At 39.5% G+C, this 19,543-nt stretch overlaps 1 long non-coding RNA gene across 3 annotated transcripts in view; it reads left to right on the forward strand.

Annotated features, from left to right (window-relative positions):
- Positions 1 to 19,543, forward strand: part of LOC129206862 (uncharacterized) — a 54,622-nt gene that overhangs the window by 12,150 nt on the left and 22,929 nt on the right. The window contains exons 1-4 of one of the 3 annotated variants that reach the window (XR_008577300.1): positions 7,761 to 8,544; positions 15,962 to 16,050; positions 16,872 to 16,915; positions 17,084 to 19,442. This is a non-coding gene — a long non-coding RNA (uncharacterized LOC129206862). Of the gene's footprint in view, positions 1 to 7,760; positions 8,545 to 11,799; positions 11,931 to 15,961; positions 16,051 to 16,871; positions 16,916 to 17,083; positions 19,443 to 19,543 lie in introns of those variants that run through there. The other 2 variants (XR_008577302.1, XR_008577301.1) reach the window with 2 other exon arrangements.

Here is a 19,543-nt window from a genome sequence, read left to right on the forward strand (position 1 = left end):
TCTGTACTTCTGGACTCTGTTTTGCCAAAAACTACTGGCTTGACCTCTGCTTTGCTAAATTTTACTAACTAGTAAGTGCAAGTAATCCAAAAAAAGATCATTCCAAGTTAATAGAGATTGCATATTTATGTAATTTTTTTTTTGTTTCAGCTAGAAAGCTGTGAAGTTTCATGTCTACTTTACTAACTCGGAGTAATTAACTGAGCATCCTAGCACACTGAAGTGCAGAGAGAAGTGTTCAGGAAGATTGCAGAAAGGAAAATGCAGTCAAAATATGAAAAGGTTAAAAACATAAACAAATTTTCAATGTTGGTGGAGTTAAGGAAAGCTTTAGTACTGCCTCAGCTCAGAGGAAGTGGAAGGGAAAGCCAGAAATAACTTTGCATCCTGAAAGTTCAAATTAATAGCTTTGTGGTAATCAGTTTACTAAGTGAATATTACAACAGCTTGTTAGTTCACATAATGAATACATTGGTCTATATCCTTTAGCGTGCGTGATTGAGATCTGAAAGGTCTCTGTCAGATATCTAGAAGTACTGAGTTCATACTGTAACACATCAACTTACGTTACGTTTTAGAAGTTTTCTGAGCCAGAATTTTTGTAATTCCATTAGTCATTATTAAGACAAGATTCTGTCTGAGTTTGGAAGGACATGTTTTTACATCTTACCATCAGTAAGAACTAAATATGTTTGTGGCCACTGTTTCTGCTGTTTGCAGAATCACTTCACAGTGTTATGTCAACTGTAATGGTGGCACCAACAGTTTTGTGATCGCTGGTAGTGCTGCATGGTAAGCGCTGTATGGCATTCTTAAGTGAAATCAAACTTTCAGATTCTTCACATTCCAGTCACAGATAAAAATAATTCTTCTGGTAAAATACAGGGCAAGAATGTTTCTGTCTAGCATTTTACAAGCAAAGAACAAAACTTAGTTTTAACTTTGAAGAAATGCCATGATCTTGTCCTTTTAATTGAAAGAAAGGATCCTTTCCCTGTGAAAATTAAATCCTCCATGGTTTGTAGTTGCTTTTCAAATCTTGTCAACCTGACAGTGAAATTGTGTAATCTGGCAATAGCATGCCTGAGGCTTAGTGAGGTTTTTTTAGGCAGTGGTATCAGCAGATGATTCTGATCCCACTGACCTGGGTGTAAATGCAGAGTAACTTCATTGACTTCACTGGAATTACCAACAACATCTCAGTGTAAATGAAATCCCAATTTATTGCATTGCATTTATGGTCCCACTGTAGGATCTTCAGAAGTCACCAAAGAAAGGTATGGATGACTTTTCCCATCTCTTCGTGACAGCTTTCTTATTCAAATGGCTTTCCTCTCTCACCAGTTGTTAAAATTGTCATGTATCTGTCTGTGTGTTTGTACTGACGACTCAAGGTCATTGTGCTAAATGCACACGCTAGTTCACTTTTCATTGTCTTACAGTCAGTTTGAGTTGCTTTAAGGTTCCTGTGGCTTGTCACTAGAATTTCTCTTTATTCATGAGCTTTCGCACTGACTTTATAGTCAGTTTGAAACTGATATGAATGTATTTTAGTGTATCTGCACGGATGGAGTAATTGGACATGTTCTAGAATACTTTCTGGTAAGTGGCCATAAATAAAATAAACTATTGAAATGTAGGATCTAATCCTGCAGTCGTTTTTTCACCTCTGATACTGTCAATGGGAGATCTGTCTTCAGAGCAGGGATTAAGGCGTTAGGCTGGTACAGGACAGAAATGTAGCTTGTTCACAGGAGATTTTATAGCGCAGATGTCTTCAGTGGCTCAGATGTGAATGCTTGCTATTTAGTGAAGACTTTTCCTGAACACTGGAAGCTTGCTTTTCAGACTTGTAAGCCGTGCTCTCCACAGCAGACCCTTCAGTAGTTTTGGGGATTTTCTTTAATGTGGTGCTGAGTCTGATGTGCATTTTTCCTTCTTTATTTTACTGACCAATGAAAATTAATGGGAGTCCTGTGCCTGGTTGTTACTTGTGCTTCTCAAAATCTCCCATTTCAGTATTTTAAAAATTTGAATAAAAGGTGCTAATTGATGAAGGTCAGAGATATCTGTGTTAATAACTACTAGTTGTTACTTGTAACTAGAAATTAAGTAGTGACTAGTTTCTGTTGTCTCTGGTAATAAATTGGTCTGCTGTAACTTTTATGCATCCTCAGTGTAATTTAGAGATAATATAGAAATGTTAAACAAAACCAATAGAACAAGAAAGGAAGAGCATGAAAAAAGTGAGTATGGGCTGTATTCTTATACCAAAAAATTCCTGTTTATTGTGACACAGTAATACGGTTTAATTGAACATCTGTCCTAGATTTGACTATGGTATGCATATGGAGAAACAATTATCTATAAGTATTTCTAAAGCCCTGTAACACTGGCATATTTAGACTTAGATCGAAAAAATATTTGAAGTATATTCATGGTCAGTGCTACATTACAGTACTTCTAGGTGTTTAAGTTGTGGAGGAGGGCTTAAGATCTCAGTCTGTTGTGTATGGGGAGACACGTCTGCCTTAGAGAGGTGTTTGTTCTGCAGGAAGGGATGTGTCTTTGGTCCTTTTTATTCCCAGGGCTTCAGCTGCAGGGCAGCCCTGAACCGTTCCCCTCAAAGAACTAAGGAGGTGTTCACCTTCTTTTAACACATGGCCAAATGAAGAGCCACGGTGCACACTCTATACAGCCACAACAGAAGAGCTGGTGGAGTCTGTCCTGATCCCTGATGAGCCTAAAATGTCATACTCTTCAGGGAGAGTGCAAGATGTGCACTTGGGGCTGCCAGCGTTAGGGGGGCTTGTGTTCCCCATAGCCTGCCCGTGTGGCTGTGCAGGGTGCAGCAGCCTGCTTGCTCGGGCTCCCAAGGGTGAAAGCACTCCTACAGAAATGCTTTGGGTGCTTGCCAAGCAGCCAGCAGGGCAGACCGCACTGGAAATCCAATTTGGATTGAGATGCAAACTAACTTTTGAGCTGCTTTTTGCCTGGCACAAGTGGAGCTGTTGGGGACATGTGTGAAAGCAGAATTTTGGTGTGTTCAGACTTTGAGCGCTTGCAGCCTGCAGTAGGGAAGGTCACCCCTAACTTCTGCCTCGTTTCCTTTGTGTATCTGACTCTTAGTGGCTGCGGAAGAAAACAAACAGATCGGTCTAGAAGAGAAAGTGTCTAGAAGTGCTTGACCTAAATGATGGCTTTATCTTTGTTTGCACTGCCAAGTTATTTTTCTTATCCGAGGGAAGGGGTGTTAATGTATCCTAGCCCTTTCTGGGGTCTGTACAGAAGAAATGGATGCCATTGTTAAAGCTAGACTGTAGTGCTGTGTGGGAAAGACCTGACTGGGTGTCTCTAGGAAAGTCTCCATGTGCTTTCTAGGAATTCCTGGCTTGCTTTCTAGGAATTCACCCCTCGGCTTTCCAGGCATTTACACTGTACTTTCTAGGAACCCCCACCTTCTGCTTCCTAGGTATATTACCTCATTGCTTTCCAGGATTATTTCCCCACCTGCTTTCTAGGAATTTTCCCTGTGCTGTCCAGTAATCTGTCCATCCCCCGCCCCCCTCCCCAGCTTTGTCCTTTGTAGTAAGTTGCCTTGTGCTTTCTAGGAATTCCCCTCTGACTTCTAGAGATTTTCTCTGTGCTGTCCAGATCTTTTCTCCTGTAAATTCAAGGAATTTCCCCTCTGCTTTCTAAGACATTTTCTACGTGTTTCGTAGAAAATTCCCACGTGTTTTTGAGGAATTACCCTTCTTTCTAGGAATTTATCACAGGCTTTCTTGGAATTTACCTTTCACTTTCTGGGAATTACATTATTTTCATTTAAACTGAAGGTAAAACCATACTTCTTATAAATTGTTATGTATTAATTTATTAAATAATAGGATCAACTCTTTTTATAGTTCATATTTGAGGCTTTTTGTGTTGAGCCTTTACTTTTTGCAAAAGGGTAGGATTAGTTCTAGCCTTTCTTTCTAGAGAATGGTGCACTGTCAGATTTTGGGGAAACCTACATAGCGTGAGAAGGTATTCACTGCTTTGTTAGAGCAGTCTGTAGTAAGCTACGTGTAGGCAGAGACCGTTGTCTTGCTTTTTGTATGCACACATTGCCAGCTGCAGTGAGGTCCTGGCCCTGCTTTTGTGTGTTCTAGGTGCTGGTTTTTTATAAGTACAAGTGCAGGAGGAGGCCACAGTATTAATTCATAGCTCTTGCAGTACTTGTCTTCCTGTAAAAATGATTTTTCATGTATTAATACTTTACAACATTAATTGTGATAAGTAACATTATCTTAATTTAACAGATAAGGAAAATTGTAGCAGGAGGGTGATGTAACTTCTCAGCTCCCAAGGGAGGTGCTACATCTGAAAGAAGATTTAATTTCTGACTCAGTTTAGAAGCAGATATGCCAAAATTAGAAATGAGCAACCAGTAAGGCTTAAACCCCAGCATTCTAGTTTGTTTTGTTTTTTAATCAAGTTCGGGTATTGCAGATATTAAAAATCATAGAGGAATTGAAATAAAAGAAGGCCTGGGATATTTAATTTTGATATACGGGCCATGTAGCTCCTACCTTTCAACACCAGAAAGTTGAAAGTGGGAATTCCTAGTGTGTGACCATTCTTTATTCACGACAGCCAGAGTGTCCATTAGTGTATCTGCCTTGACCAGTGACAACTAAATATGTCGATGTGAGCTCGCATTCCCTTTGGATCCCTCACCATTGTAATTTTGATCAAAAGCACCTAAAAATACTTCTGGGTTGGGAAGGAAAAATAACTTCAAATTGCTTTTTGATCACATTGTCAATTCACAATGGAAAAGAAAGCAAGCTGCTAATCTGATAGGGAAATATTTCTAGGTGCCTAAAGCTGTCATATAACATTTCCTCCTCTGCTATTTCCCTGTTTGTATCACATGCATATTATATTGTCCCTGTTTATTAAAAAGAAAGCAAATATTTGTCTGCTCCTCCTGTACAGCTTTTAATTGTATAAAATGTGCATTTGTCATAGTTACTTAGAGTGGTTAAGGCAGATAATTCACTGCTGGAGCATTTGAGATTTTGGATATTTATTACCAAAGGATATCTAACCGCCATACTGTGTATTCCAGAGTACTCCCTTCTTGCTGTATGCTGGATTTCTCTCACCCACTCTAATTCTTATCCATTCATAGGGCTGTCTGCCATGCTATCTGTTCAGTCTTTAATTGGTTAATTACATCAGTTGTTATAGTTTCTAGTTTAAGTGATTAATAGAACATTGGAAAATAATCTGTTAGGTGCACAGAGACGTTGTGGTAGACTTTGCCTGATGTCTTGTCCTATAGTACTGACACATGTACGGGTCTGAGAAAGGCCACATGGCTCTCAGAAGGTGATTAAACTATTGAGAATAGGAAGTGTCAAGAAAAAGCTAATGTAGAATCAGGTGGGTTTTTTTTCTTTTTTCTGTTGGCAGTAGTTTGATTTGAAGCAGCTGTAGGTCCCTCCCTCTATTTATTTATTTATTTGTTTTGAATTAGTAGTACTTTCTTGTTGACTAGATGAACGGTTCACAAAGGTTTTCTAGAAAAGTAACCTCTCCTTTTTCTTGCACAGTCTTATGGATAATGTTAAAAAAATATATCCTTCAGTTTATTGATTTGTCAACAGAAGACTTTACTCAGTTCAGAATTTTTTAATGCAAGAATTTTGTCCAGAAGCAAAATGTAAAATAAATTCAGGATTTTAGCCTTTTTTTATATTTTCCAAATATCTTCAAGAGAACAAAAATATTTCTATATATCATTAACCTGATCTCCTCTTTGTGCTAGTTATCATGGCTCTTTTTTTTCCTTGGTAAGATTCAGAGAATCAAAGATTTTAATAGTTTTATCATATTACAGTTAAAAATTTCTTAGATGGTACGAATAAGAGTACTAATATTGTCAGAGACTTAAATATGGAAATAGGATATTAATCACATTTCATGTAAATGGCAGACTGTAGGCTATCGAGTGAGATTAGAAGCTATCTCTCTTTATAAAAGCACTACATCAGAAAAGAACATAATAAGTAGTTTTTGCCTGCATGTAAGGATTTCGTACTATTGTTTTCTAATAAGCCGTCTGTCATTCAAAAAGCAAAGTCCTAGATCTGGGAGGTAAGGGGATAGGAAGGAACCAAAGGGCTTAAGGATGTTCAAATGACATCTGAGTTATCTCTGGGTGCATCAGAGGTATTGGAGCAGAGGAGATTTTGCAGAATGCCTACTGCGAATTTGGTCCTTGTTTTCTGCAGTAACACAGGTTGTACAGTCTCAGCTTAAGTCAACGTTTTCCATTTTCTTGAAATTTGGATCCTTCTTTTACCTTATTTGTGTCTCTCTGTCTCTAAAATGCCATCACCCTTGTAGTATCCATAGACTGAAGCCTCAAATTGCCTGAGATGAGGCATGTTGCCTTTCACAGCTGGACACAGCAACAGCTGCTTCAGCGTGGGGAGTAGGCACTCGGTGAGGGATGAGCACAAGTGTAGGCACTCCTGTCCTGGTCCTGCAGGAGGTGAACCAGTATCAGCAGTAAAAGGTAGTTCTCAGTTCCTTGCTCACGCTAGCCATCTAGAATGCAAGAACAACTCTCTTGTTATAAAAAGTTGGGTATCTTCAACTTGATGGTTTTCCAAGAGCTAAAGGTATAATTCCCTAGTTAATCCTCTAACACTTTCAGGTATTGCCTCTTAGTTCTCTGCTGTGGAGGAACTGAGCTCTAGCCTTCTTGCCTGAAACTGTTTAGATAAGCATGCCTTCTTTACTGTATTTTAACTTCCTCTGAACTTTTTTGCACAGCTTATTTTTTGAGAAACGTAGACTTTGAGGAATCATGTGCAAATCAGTAGCTCTCCAGGGGAATTACAAGTGTACCCAGAAATACTTGCTTTTGTTATCACTGTCTTGGCAGTTCTGCTGAAGTCGAGTGCACCCTCAGCAAGTTTGCCGATGACACCAAGCCGTGTGGTGTGGTTGACACGCTGGAGGGAAGGGATGCCATCCAGAGGGACCTTGACAGGCTGGAGAGGTGGGCCCGTTCGAACAGCATGAAGTTCAACAAGGCCAAGTGCAAGGTCCTGCACATGTGTCGGCGCAATCCCAATCACAACTATAGGCTGAGCGAGGAATGGATTGAAAGCAGCCCTGAGGAGAAGGACTTGAGGGTATTGGTTGATGAGAAGCTCAACATGAGCCGGCAGTGTGCGCTTGCAGCCCAGAAAGCCAACCATGTCCTGGGCTGCATCAAAAGAGGCATGACCAGCAGGTCGAGGGAGGTGATCCTGCCCCCCTACTCTGCTCTTGTGAGACACCACCTGGAGTACCACATCCAGCTCTGCGGGCCCCAGTACAGGAGAGACATGGAGCTGTTGGAGCAAGTCCAGAGGAGGCCACGAAGCTGATCGGAGGGCTGGAGCACCTCTCCTATGAGGACAGGCTGAGAGAGTTGGGATTGTTCAGCCTGGAGAAGAGAAGGCTCCGGGGAGATCTAATTGGGGCTTACCCTTACCTGAAAGGGGGCCTACAGGAAAGGTGGTGAGGGACTGTTTATCAGGGAATGTAGTGACAGGACAAGGGGTAATGGGTTTAAGCTGAAGGAGGGTCGATTTAGATTAGGTGTTAGAAAGAAATTCTTTACTGTGAGGGTGGTGAGGCACTGGAACAGGTTGCCCGGAGAGGTTGTGGAGGCCCCATCCCTGGAAGTGTTCAAGACCAGGTTGGATGGGGCTTTGGGCAACGTGGTCTAGTGGAGGGTGTCCCTGCCCGTGGCAGGGGGGTTGGAACTAGATGATCTTTGAGGTCCCTTCCAACCCAAACCATTCTATGATTCCAGGATTCTAAGTATGTCCTCACATGGTGCCAGTTAGAAGCAAAAGTTCATACTTATTTGACTCTCCAGATCAAGAACTTCCCAGGTTTAATGAAGTATTTTGAAATGCTCTAAAAAGATATTGTATACTATTTGCTTTGAAGGAAAAATCTATTATAGTTTTGTACTGTCTGGTGGAAAAAAAATGGTTTTTTCCATCTCTGAACGCAACCAGCATTCTGTAGATAGACAAGCTGAAGTATTTTTGACTACGTTTTTTGTTTTTGCAGATCTGCTGTCCAAACCAGTATGCTGTGTTATGCCAATCTACTTCCTCGTCAGTGCGGCAGACAGCTGTAGTTAGAATACAAGGCTTTTGTGTTCCACCAGCGCCCTTATATCAGGTTTTATTCCATTTATTCAAGCAGTGGACATGTTTCTGCCAGTCTCTGTGTTTTATTTAATTTGGGCAGAGCGTATATAAAACTGAACAGATGGCTGAAAGCAGTGAAGGGAAGACCATAAATTGTACCACGTGCTCAGCCTCATTTGAATCGAGCTATGTAGTATTTTTTTGCCCACATTGCAACAAAGATCACATGTGTTTTGGAGGTGCCTTAGCAGAGGCATCCAGCCGAGCAGACAGTGACAGTGAGGATAACAATTAGCATCATCTTGTGAAGGATTCAGCATGTGTAGAAGAGGTAAGCAAACTGGCATTACACCTGTATTGGTCCTGTATCAGACCTTTGCTATGTATTTTTGAGGTGTGTTTTCAAGAGTAGGTATTTATTCATATTCTAGTTACCAGTGCTCATTTCTCTGAAGTCAAGAAAGGATTATATTTCCCAATGAATTCTTTAAATTATTACATAATAAAGTAAAATCTCTTCCATAGAGAATATTTTGAACTCTTTGCATCTAATGACAATTTGGCATTACTTTCAATGGTTGTAGAAAGTGCTGGTTTCCAAGAAATTTGTGAAAACAAAGAGTGGTAGTTACATCAAGTAGGCATGACAAGAATTTCACAGCAGGAGCTTTTCACTGCTTAAAAGAATCCATTCATTGGAAGACATGTTGAAAAAATTAAAATAGTGAATTTTAAAAAAAAGGTTTATTTTTTTAGAGACATTTAACATTATTCTTTTACCTCAAGGCAATATAATAAATGGGATGAATTACGTAATGTTTTGAAATGGTGTAGTGGTTTGTAGTGATATTCATCTGATGATATCATGCCTTAATTCTTAAGATTGAGCCAATTCATGCAGAAGGTTTGTCTGCACACCCAGTAGATATATTTTCTTACCAATGTATAAACTGGTGAGAAAGAAACACATGCTCTAGAGGGACTTATTAGTCCTACAAGCAGCCTAACATATGTTAGATTATTTTTATAGGCTTTAAAATTATAAATTAGTCTAAGGATTTAGATCTGGGTAACTGTGTAGGGAAAAACAATAAAGTTAAAGAGATAAGTTAAACTCTGTTAAATCCATGTCAGCAATAATCAGGTGATACCCGATTAGTTAATCTGTCCTGTGGTGAGTGAACACATGCTCAGTCTTTTCTGAATTTGGATTATTTGTTGGCTCAACCGCTGAGAAATTGACCTCTGATGTCACATGCTTTACAGCTCTGTTGAATAATATTCTAAGTACAACTAACTTGATAGAAATACTGGGAATGCACACATTCAGTTGAAGTTAACGAAATCTGCAAGTTCATCATATTTTTAAAATCAAGCTTTTGTTTTACGAATCAATTTGCATGTGTTGGGCAATTTTCTGTTTTTCCTACCACCCACTTGTACCCCTGATGTCTTTCAAATATGGTACTCTTCAGCTATATGATAATGTGTAAATGGTAACACTATACTAATGATAGTAGGTGAAAAAATTTAGACAGAAGTTGGATTTGAAGTTGATTGTCTTTAATTTCTCTGTAGTTCATTCTTATTGATGTACAGAGTCTCTTTTCTTATCATTCCTGCAGTAGTTAACACATTGATGGAGACATATTTATCTTGTATCATCATCCCTTCTTTAATATTGTAGGCTTTAAAATTGTTCAGTTGAAAACTTTAAATGCTTTTGTTGGAGGAGTTTGTATTATATGTACATCTGAAAAGAAAATTGAAAAAAGCACTGAAACGGAAATTTCAGAATAAAATCCATCATTTTGGGTATTAACATAAATGGGTCCCCTTTCAAGTAGCATTTCTACATATACATTTCTTTATATTCATATATAAAGGTATAAAGTAACTATTATCCTAAATTAGTCATATCTGAATATACAACCAATTATTTGCTGTTGTGAATTATGTGAAAAATGTGGTTAGTAGGAGGACACACAAAGTCTCAACAAGGTAGTTAGAGATGTGTAGCCATAGATATTGTGATACTGCAAGAGCAGTATCAGATTATATTGGATAGTCACCCTTATTATACCTAGCAATTGAACTTGTAGTAGCTCTCTAGTTGGCCATTTCGTTGCTGGCATCTAGACAGTATCCACTTTTAGATCACATAGGAGTTTTATGAAAATGCATCAGAAAGTTCGATTATGTGACGCTCCTTACGTGAAACATGCTTGTGTTTTTCCATGTTACATTCAGGGAGTGCTGCTGTATTAAGAACAATTTTTAATACGTAAATTCTCAATTCTAGACAATTTTTGCAATTCCCAAGCCACAGGCATTATGGAAAGTGGTTTTTGTTAGTTTTATTTACCACTAGCATTTATACAGTGACTATCCACTCACTGTCTTGGTAGCTGAATTGCTATCAGAGTCATTATTATCCCAGGCTGACCAGAGAAATCAGTGGATATTTGTTCAGACAGTGGATGAGGCAAGCCAAGCATTTCTCTGTGTTTTGATTTCCATCCTCTGCAGTTTATTCCATCAGCTGCTGCAACTTAAGAATTTGCTTCCCCCTCCTGTTCCCATCACAAGCTTTGTAGTACCTCTGGCAAAGACAAAATGTCCTCCTCAGCAAAACATTTTGGAACTAACGAACTTTCAGATACCTGAGATAAATATGTGAAAAATAAAGGGGACAGTTCCTATGAAGCAATGGGGACTCTTCCTAGAAAGCATGTGGAAAGTTTCCTAGAAAACACAAGGTAAATCCCTGGAAAGCAGAAGAGAGATTTCCTAGAAAATGGAAGGGATTTCCTGGAAAGCATGAGGGTGGTTCCCGGAGAGCTGTGGGTAGGGTTCCTGCAAAGTAGAGGTTGGATTTCTTAGTAAGCATATGGAAAACTTTTTGGAAAAATTGAATGGAAAGTTTCCATTCAATGACCAGAGGGAGGTCTACATAGCTGAGAGGGGTTTCCTAGAAAGCACATAGGGAAATTCCTGGAAATCAGTAGAGGGAATGCATAGAAAGCAGAGGTGACAGTTATTAGAAAGCATTTGGGTTGTGAGAATTCATGGAAAGCAGGTGGGAAAGTGGGAAGCCACAGGGGAATTTCCTAGGAAACACAAGATAGATTCCTGGAAAACAGGGACAGAATTCCTAGAAAACAGAGGGGGGTTTCCTAGAGAGCACATAGGGGGAAACACCTGCAGAACAATGGGGAGATTTCCTGAAAAGGAAAGTAGGAATGCCTGGAAAGAGGAGAGGGTATTCATGGAAAGCACAGGGAGGAATCCTGGGAAGTGGAAGGTAGAGAAAGGAGGAGAGCAGGGTGGGATGTGTGGGGAAAACACCTGTGAAGGCAGAAAGGACCCAGAGAATTCCTAGAAAGCCAAAGGGGAATATTCTGGAAAGCACACTTGAAATTCCTAGAAAGCTGGAGTGTGAATTCCCAGAAAGCACAAGAACAAGTCCTATAAATCAAAGGGGGAATTACCAGAAATCATGTGCAAAATTGTGGACATGTGGAAAATTTTCTAGAAAGCTGAAGGTTAATGCTTAGAAAGCAGAAGGATATTCCTGGAAAGCAGTGGAGTGCATTCCTAGAAAGAATGAGGCTGATTCCTACAAAGCACATTTTGGGGTGGGGATAGGCACTCCTAGAAAGCAGTGTGAACCATGACCATATAATACGCTTGGAAGGGATGTCTGAGACACCAAAGGTAAGATTTCATTAATTGCCGCACTAGTGTCGGTAGACTGAAAAACAAACAAACAATCAAACGAATCATCTCATGTTCCATGGCAACTCACCATATATCTTATTTAACAGTTTTGTCATTTGACACAAATCTTACTGCTCTTGACCAAAACATTGTGGAAATATTTATATTTTATTTTCCTCTAACCAGAAATATAAACTAGCAGTACAACAGAAGACAAAACCAGTTTATGTTGAGGGAAATACCTGACTAAGCCTGCTTTGTTTGCTGGTCTCTCATAGGCAGAGACAATTACTATGGCTTAGGTTTTAATTTCTTCCTTCTTCCAATTTTCATATATTTTTCTTTTTTTCTCTTTCTTTTTTTTTTTCTTTTCTTCCCCTATTCCATTTGGAACTATTGCAACAATAATTAAATACAGTCGCCATGAAAATTACAGGGTAGTTTCTTTCCTCTGCTTGTTTGCTGTAGTGCTCTCTAAGGTAAAAGTCGTCCTCTTGTGTGTCCATAGCATTTTTAACGAGGGGAAATATAAGCCGATAAGCAGTCTTTCCATTTTTTATAGAGGTTGGTTGTTTCAGTAATTATAAAGCCAAAGAATGGGTGGAAATCTCGTTTTTGAGGTTAAATTATGACTATTCTGCCTTTAACTTACTGTATTACTTCTTCGAAAGGTGTTGCTGAGCTGAACAGAAAAGATCTCAGGAGTTTATAATGACACCACCATATTATAAATATTCCATTAACATGTGTAAAATAATATTTGCTGTTAGCTGTAAGCATAGTTATTTATTTTTTTTTCTTAGGGTATTGAATTGGTCAGGAGTCTCATTTGAGTAATATAGTTTTCAGTCCTAGTTGCTGAAAAGTTGGGTTTAATATTTTTTTCAAATGTTGGTACCTGCTTTGGCTTTCTGTAAAAGTCATTAATAATACATTGAATGGAAGAAGCTTTAAGCTAAATCCATAATTAGTCCTTGTTTTGAAATCATAGTATTTTAATACATTTTTTAAAAATGTATATGTTTTGAAAGCTTGAGATTTTGCTGTAGTAAACACTGGTGATATTTATGGCATGTCAATTTTCTTTTGTCTTCTGTTCACATTGAGGTTCTAGGTTATCACTGCAGCTGGAGCACAGCTATTAATTATATATAGCATTATTACATTAAAATAAACTAAACTCAGAAATAAAAAAATCATTACATTGTCTATTAATATTAGCAGATGTATCTTGTATTGGAGCTGTGTGAGGATGGAGAATTTAAAAAAAAATCTTAGTAGTAAAGGACATTTTACAGAAAATGAGACAAGACACATCGTTTAGAATCTTGCTTCAGCAATAGCTTATCTTCGCAAAAACGGTAATTAAGTTCTTCTGTCTCTCCCGTACGTTCATTGATTTTGAGTGTTCATACATTTAAAAACCATTACTGATTGCTATTCTTATCTATTATTTATTTCATAGAATCATAGAATGGTTTGGGTTGGAAGGGACCTCAAAGATCATCTAGTTCCAACCCCCCTGCCACGGGCAGGGACACCTTCCACTAGACCACGTTGCCCAAAGCCTCATCCAGCCTGGCCTTGAACACTTCCGGGGATGGGGCCTCCACAACCTCTCCGGGCAACCTGTTCCAGTGCCTCACCACCCTCACAGTAAAGAATTTCTTTCTAACACCTAATCTAAATCGACCCTCCTTCAGCTTAAACCCATTACCCCTTGTCCTGTCACTACATTCCCTGATAAACAGTCCCTCAGCATCTTTCCTGTAGGCCCCTTCAGGTACTGGTAAGCCCCAATTAGATCTCCCCGGAGCCTTCTCTTCTCCAGGCTGAACAATCCCAACTCTCTCAGCCTGTCCTCATAGGAGAGGTGCTCCAGCCCTCCGATCAGCTTCGTGGCCTCCTCTGGACTTGCTCCAACAGCTCCATGTCTCTCCTGTACTGGGGCCCGCAGAGCTGGATGTGGTACTCCAGGTGGGGTCTCACCAGAGCGGAGTAGAGGGGCAGGATCACCTCCCTTGACCTGCTGGTCACACTTCTTTTGATGCAGCCCAGGACACGGTTGGCTTTCTGGGCTGCAAGCGCACACTGCCGGCTCATGTTGAGCTTTTTATCAATCAATACCCCCAAGTCCTTCTCCTCAGGGCTGCTTTCAATCCATTCTCTGTCCAGCCTATAGTTGTGATTGGGATTGCGCCGACACATGTGCAGGACCTTGCACTTGGCCTTGTTGAACTTCATGCTGTTCGAACGGGCCCACCTCTCCAGCCTGCCAAGGTCCCTCTGGATGGCATCCCTTCCCTCCAGCATGTCAACTGCACCACACGGCTTGGTGTTGTCGGCAAACTTGCTGAGGGTGCACTCGATCCCATTGTCCATGTCACTGACAAAGATGTTGAACAGTGCCGGTCCCAGTACAGACCCCTGAGGAACACCACTCGTCACTGTTCTCCACTTGGACATCCAGCCAACTCCGTATCCACCGAGTGGTCCATCCATTGAATCCATGTCTCTCCAATTTAGAGACAAGGATGTCGTGTGGGACAGTGTCAAATGCCTTGCACAAGTCCAGGTAGATGACGTCAGTTGCCCTTCCCTTGTCCACCAATGCTGTAACCCCATTGTAGAAGGCCACCAAGTTTGTCAGGCACAATTTGCCCCTAGTGAAGCCGTGTTGGCTGTCACCAGTCACCTCCTTGTTTTCCATGTGCCTGAGCATAGTCTCCAGGTGGGTCTGCTCCATGATCTTGCCAGGCACGGAGGTGAGACTGACCGGCCTGTAGTTCCCTGGGTCTTCCTTTTTACCCTTCTTAAAAATGGGGGTTATGTTCCCCCTCTTCCAGTCGGTGGGAACTTTGCCGGACTGCCAGGACTTCTCAAATATGATGGAGAGCGGCCTGGCCACTTCATCCGCCAGTTCCCTTGGGACCCATGGATGCATCTCATCAGGTCCTATGGACTTGTGCACCTTCAGGTTCCTTAGATATTCTCAAACCTGATCTTCTCCTACAGTGGGCGGTTCTGCATTCTCCCAGTCCCTGCCTTCTGTGACCTGGGCAGTGTGGCTCACGCACTTGCCAGTGAAGAGCGTAAAGATAGTCTGGTAAAGAAAAAGTAAAATATACTACATGAATTCTTTTTAGAACTTTCTTTTTCTTGCAGATGCAATAACTGCTACCCTTTTTCTTTTATTTCTCTTTCTGTACCAGCTACGGATAATAACATGTACTATTACTTCTTAACTTGTAACTGCTTTGCATTATAGCATTGACTTAGTTTAGTTGTTAAGTCTATGGTCTATTACAGGAGGTAAAAAAGCAGAAGTGGATTGTTTCTGATACTACTTAACAGTATGTGTTGCATTTAGGATTCAGTAACCATCAGCATTTCCATCCACCACACAGCAGCATTACAATTCTGCACAGTCCACAACAGAGTTAACCTATCCAGGCAAAAATTTAGAACTGGCAGATAGTGTAGGATTGTGAATGCTTCTGGAGTTTTTTACACAGAAATTATTCTTTGCTCTATTACAGCATACTGCTTCTAGGAATCCTTCATTTACCCTTTTTTCCATATATATAGGGTTATGGAATGGTGCCTTGTTTCAAGCCTTGTTTCTTCTGTGTACTCATTGAAAGAGCAAAAACACCCGCTGGTTTTGGATATGGAAATGAGCTCCAGGTATAAAAATATGTGCAAATTTGATAATTATACAATATAAACCCTACTTTTTTGTTAGATGATGTCAGGTGATCTACTGATATTAAACACGGAACCAAAATGAACTTTTTCCTTTATTACAGGATTGGCGGGGGGGGGGGGAACGAGATTTGAAAAATTGAAATACTTGTATGACTTCCTTGATAAAACGGGAAAGATACTTTTAGTTAGGCTTCCAGTAGTTCAGAGTAAAATGCACTGGAATTGCTCAAAGAAATTACCCAGTCGAAAGAATTTAAAACATTTCTGTCAGAATATCTTCACTGCAACTGATAACATTTTATTTCTTACTCTCTCGGCAGATATTGTTCACAGAGATCTAAAACTGGAAAACATTTTAGTTAAAAGCAGTGACATCGATGAAGCAAATGAAATGAAATTAAACATAAAGGTAAGATGACAATTGTAGCAGTTCTGCTTCAAGAACTGGTTTTAATATCCAGGTATTACTAGGAGACCTGACTTTGATACATATTAGCAGCTTTTGAAATGAGCTACTAAATGGTGTTATTAGGGAAAAAAAAATCATTTTGGAAGCTAAGTGCCACTGCTGAAAAAGGCGCTTTTTTTTTTTTTTTAAATAATAAGCATATTTCTAGGTCAATTAAAAAAAAAAATCCTTAAAGTAACCATACCTTGTTCATCTACATTAACATAGTTCCAAGCCATTAGTTATAGGAAGCCAGCAGGTGCTGTAAGATGTAATTAATTTTTAAATTAGGAATATTTTCAACTTAATGTGAATCTGTTAGTAATTTAGGAAAAAAGACTATTTAGACTGTGCCCTTGATTGAAATACAAAGATATTATAGAATTCTTTTGATATTAATAAATATTTATTACCTAAACACAATGTGCCATATGCTTACATCTTTTTATGGAAAAAAATAGTCTTTGCTTAATAAATCATATGCTAATTATCTGTCACTGATGATTTGCTGTTTTAGTAGTACTTACTGTGAAAAAGCAGGCATCTTCGAAAATAACCTTGTAGAACTGAATTATTGGATCATGACTGTACTATCTTGGGTCGAAAAGTCCATGTTGAGAAGTGTTTCAGACACTGAAAAGTGTGGACAACTCAGTAATTTCTGGTGGAAGAAATCAAGGGTACAGAACTCTGTTTGCTATGTTTCTTAGATCCCCTGTATTTTTATATAATACTATACTCATTTTAAGAAGCATAATTTTGGATTTTCCTATATTCTTCAGTTTCAGGCAGTTTGTACCTTTCTTCCTGCAGATCCTGGATGTAGGTAAGACATTAATATAAATCTAGTTTGTCAACAGGCTTTCCATCCTTGTAGTTAGTTCACCACTTCCATCAGTAGAAATCATCATGTCCAGCTATTCTTGTTTCATGACTTTGCTTTATATATCCATTTGGAACAGCAAGTATCACACTCTATCATCTCCCCTTCAAGGTGCAAACGTTTTTCCTGGCCTCTGTCCCCTGAATGAGAAAAGATATTACCTCATTTCCCTTGTTCTCCTCATTTTGAAGTTATTCTCCTGAATAACTTTATTGGAAGAAGCTGAAAACAAGGAAGCAAACCCTGAAGCTGGTATGGCTAGCAACAATAAAAGCAGCGACAGGAAAGGAGAGGCCCATCATACAGCATGAAATAGATAAACAGCTAAGAACCAACGTTTATCTGCTTCAGAGGTGAGGCTCCTGGTTTTGGCTGTGAGAAATAGTCTTCCTCAATCTTTATGATTTTCTGGTTTTGGGCAGGGCATGCAGGGAGAATTACGGGAGAAATTCAGACGGATTCCTCATGGTGAAAGAACAGAGGTTCTTCTGTACGAAACACTAGTATATGGCACAGGTGCATACTGCCATGGAGTTTAGATGAAATTTTGCTTATAAGTATAGATAGACCTTCAGTTTCAAGCCACCTGTAGGTATCAGGACATTTCTTCCCAAACTCAGAGCTACCGACAACTTCAGGTATATGTACTGTCTCATAGACTTTGAGGAAAAAAACTGTAAAAATATACTGAAGAAATTGGCTTATCTACTTAAATATTGCACCTGAAAAAGTCTTTGCTATCAAGATAAAATCCTATCTATTAAAAGAAATAAAATTAGCATTTCTTTACACCCTTTGAAATGCTTTCCCACATGAGGGATGAAGTCAAAGTCCAAGGGATGGGCCCCGATTGCTTCCAGTTTTTGCAGCAAAAAAAGAGTTTAAGTAATTTTTTTATAAGGAAAGATCACTCTCCGAAAGGAAACAATCAAGGTTCCAGTTTGCTCTTTGTGGGTAGATGGATTATTATACCTGTATGGAAGATAATGTGAGTGATTTTTTGTTTGTTTGTTTGTTTTAATTATATTTGATTTTGAATATCAGGGCTCCTCATGGTTTTGTCACATGGGACAGGAAAGGGAAGGAGGAAGTGAGTTTAGGTAATCACAGCCTATTCCAGGACACCCAAAATGCCTACAAGGGCGTACTAGAAAATAGGATCTGCTACCCTCCGTCCCAACACGCACCATTTTTCCCCCTGTTAACAGAAAAGGTACAGTGGCTGAACTGTAATATCCTGGAATGCAGAAATACTAAATTTGTGACCAAACCTCACTTATCTCATCATGATGTACAGCATGACTCTAATACTTCAGGTAAACTTTTCTTAGTTCCGTGGCTTTGATATTGTGCTGCATATGGCATGACAATTATTTGAAAGACATAGACTTTCAGTTTTGTCTCCTTACAGGGAACTTCTAGAGGCAACCATAATTTGGCCCCATTTCACTTCACTAGTCTCAAATACTGGTGCTTAAAGGGGTGAGGAAACAGAATGCAATAATCTTATTCCTTCCTAATGCGTTAACTAATGTAAACTTGGGGAAGTAGTTTTCACTTATAGACACTGGTAAAATAACAAGGAGCAGCTATGTTTAAAAAACCCAACCAACAAAACCCAAAAACCTCCAGCTTTCTAATTAAAACTTTGCCCACTGTAAAGATTTTTTTGAGTGTTGAGAGAGGGTGGACACACAAATGTCTGTTCCAGTGAATTCCAGAATTATAACAGGACAAGAGAAAAAAGTTATAGTGTCTAAGTATGAGTGTATTCTCTCTCTCTCAATTTGCTCACTTGACTTCTGTCTAGAATAAAATTCATTTGGTTCATCTTAAACCAAAGCAAAAGTAACACTCTGGTTTTAGTTAAGATTTTCTAGCTGTCACCTTTTGGTTGAATGTTGGAGCTGATGTTGTACTCTACCTGTGGGACTTCTATAAACACAGGTAAGTCCAGTTCTTTGGTCTTTTTAAGAGCTACAATTCGCTGGGTTCCTTCCAGATCAAAGAGTCATAGAATGTCTAAGCCCCTTCTTTTTCTGCTTTTCTTTTCTCACAGGGATTGTCGTACTACCTTAAACTGCCTATATTTCTAATCTCATACAATTGTCTCTGAGACCCAAAACATCAGCTTCAGAGAAAGGTGCAGCTATAACTGATAACAACTTGTTAGCGGGGCTGATCAGATTTTATGCAGCTGCTGTGGAATAAATTGTCCATCATTAGAAGAATTTACATTTCATATGTGTTTTGCATTATATAAACGTTAGTGTTCAAGGTACCTATTTCTGATGTGTCCATTTTACTAAGTTATAGCTTCTACGAAGCAGCGAATTCCACAGATTAACACTGTGTTTGTTCACAGTGTGGTGCAACTGTTGGATCCTTGGCACACTGCTCACACTGTCTGTCTCTGCGGTCTGTCAGAGATCAGGTCTTCTGAGGATCAGGAGGGGACAGGTTGGAACAGGTATCGATAGGTATCAGGGCAAGGCAGCTGGCAAAATCCTGATACTGCTGGTGTTTTAAACATGCTTACTACTTGTTAGATAAATGGCGGGGGGGGGGGGG

This window comes from Grus americana, chromosome 5 (assembly GCF_028858705.1).
Source record: "Grus americana isolate bGruAme1 chromosome 5, bGruAme1.mat, whole genome shotgun sequence".
NCBI classification, from domain to species: Eukaryota; Metazoa; Chordata; class Aves; order Gruiformes; family Gruidae; genus Grus; species Grus americana.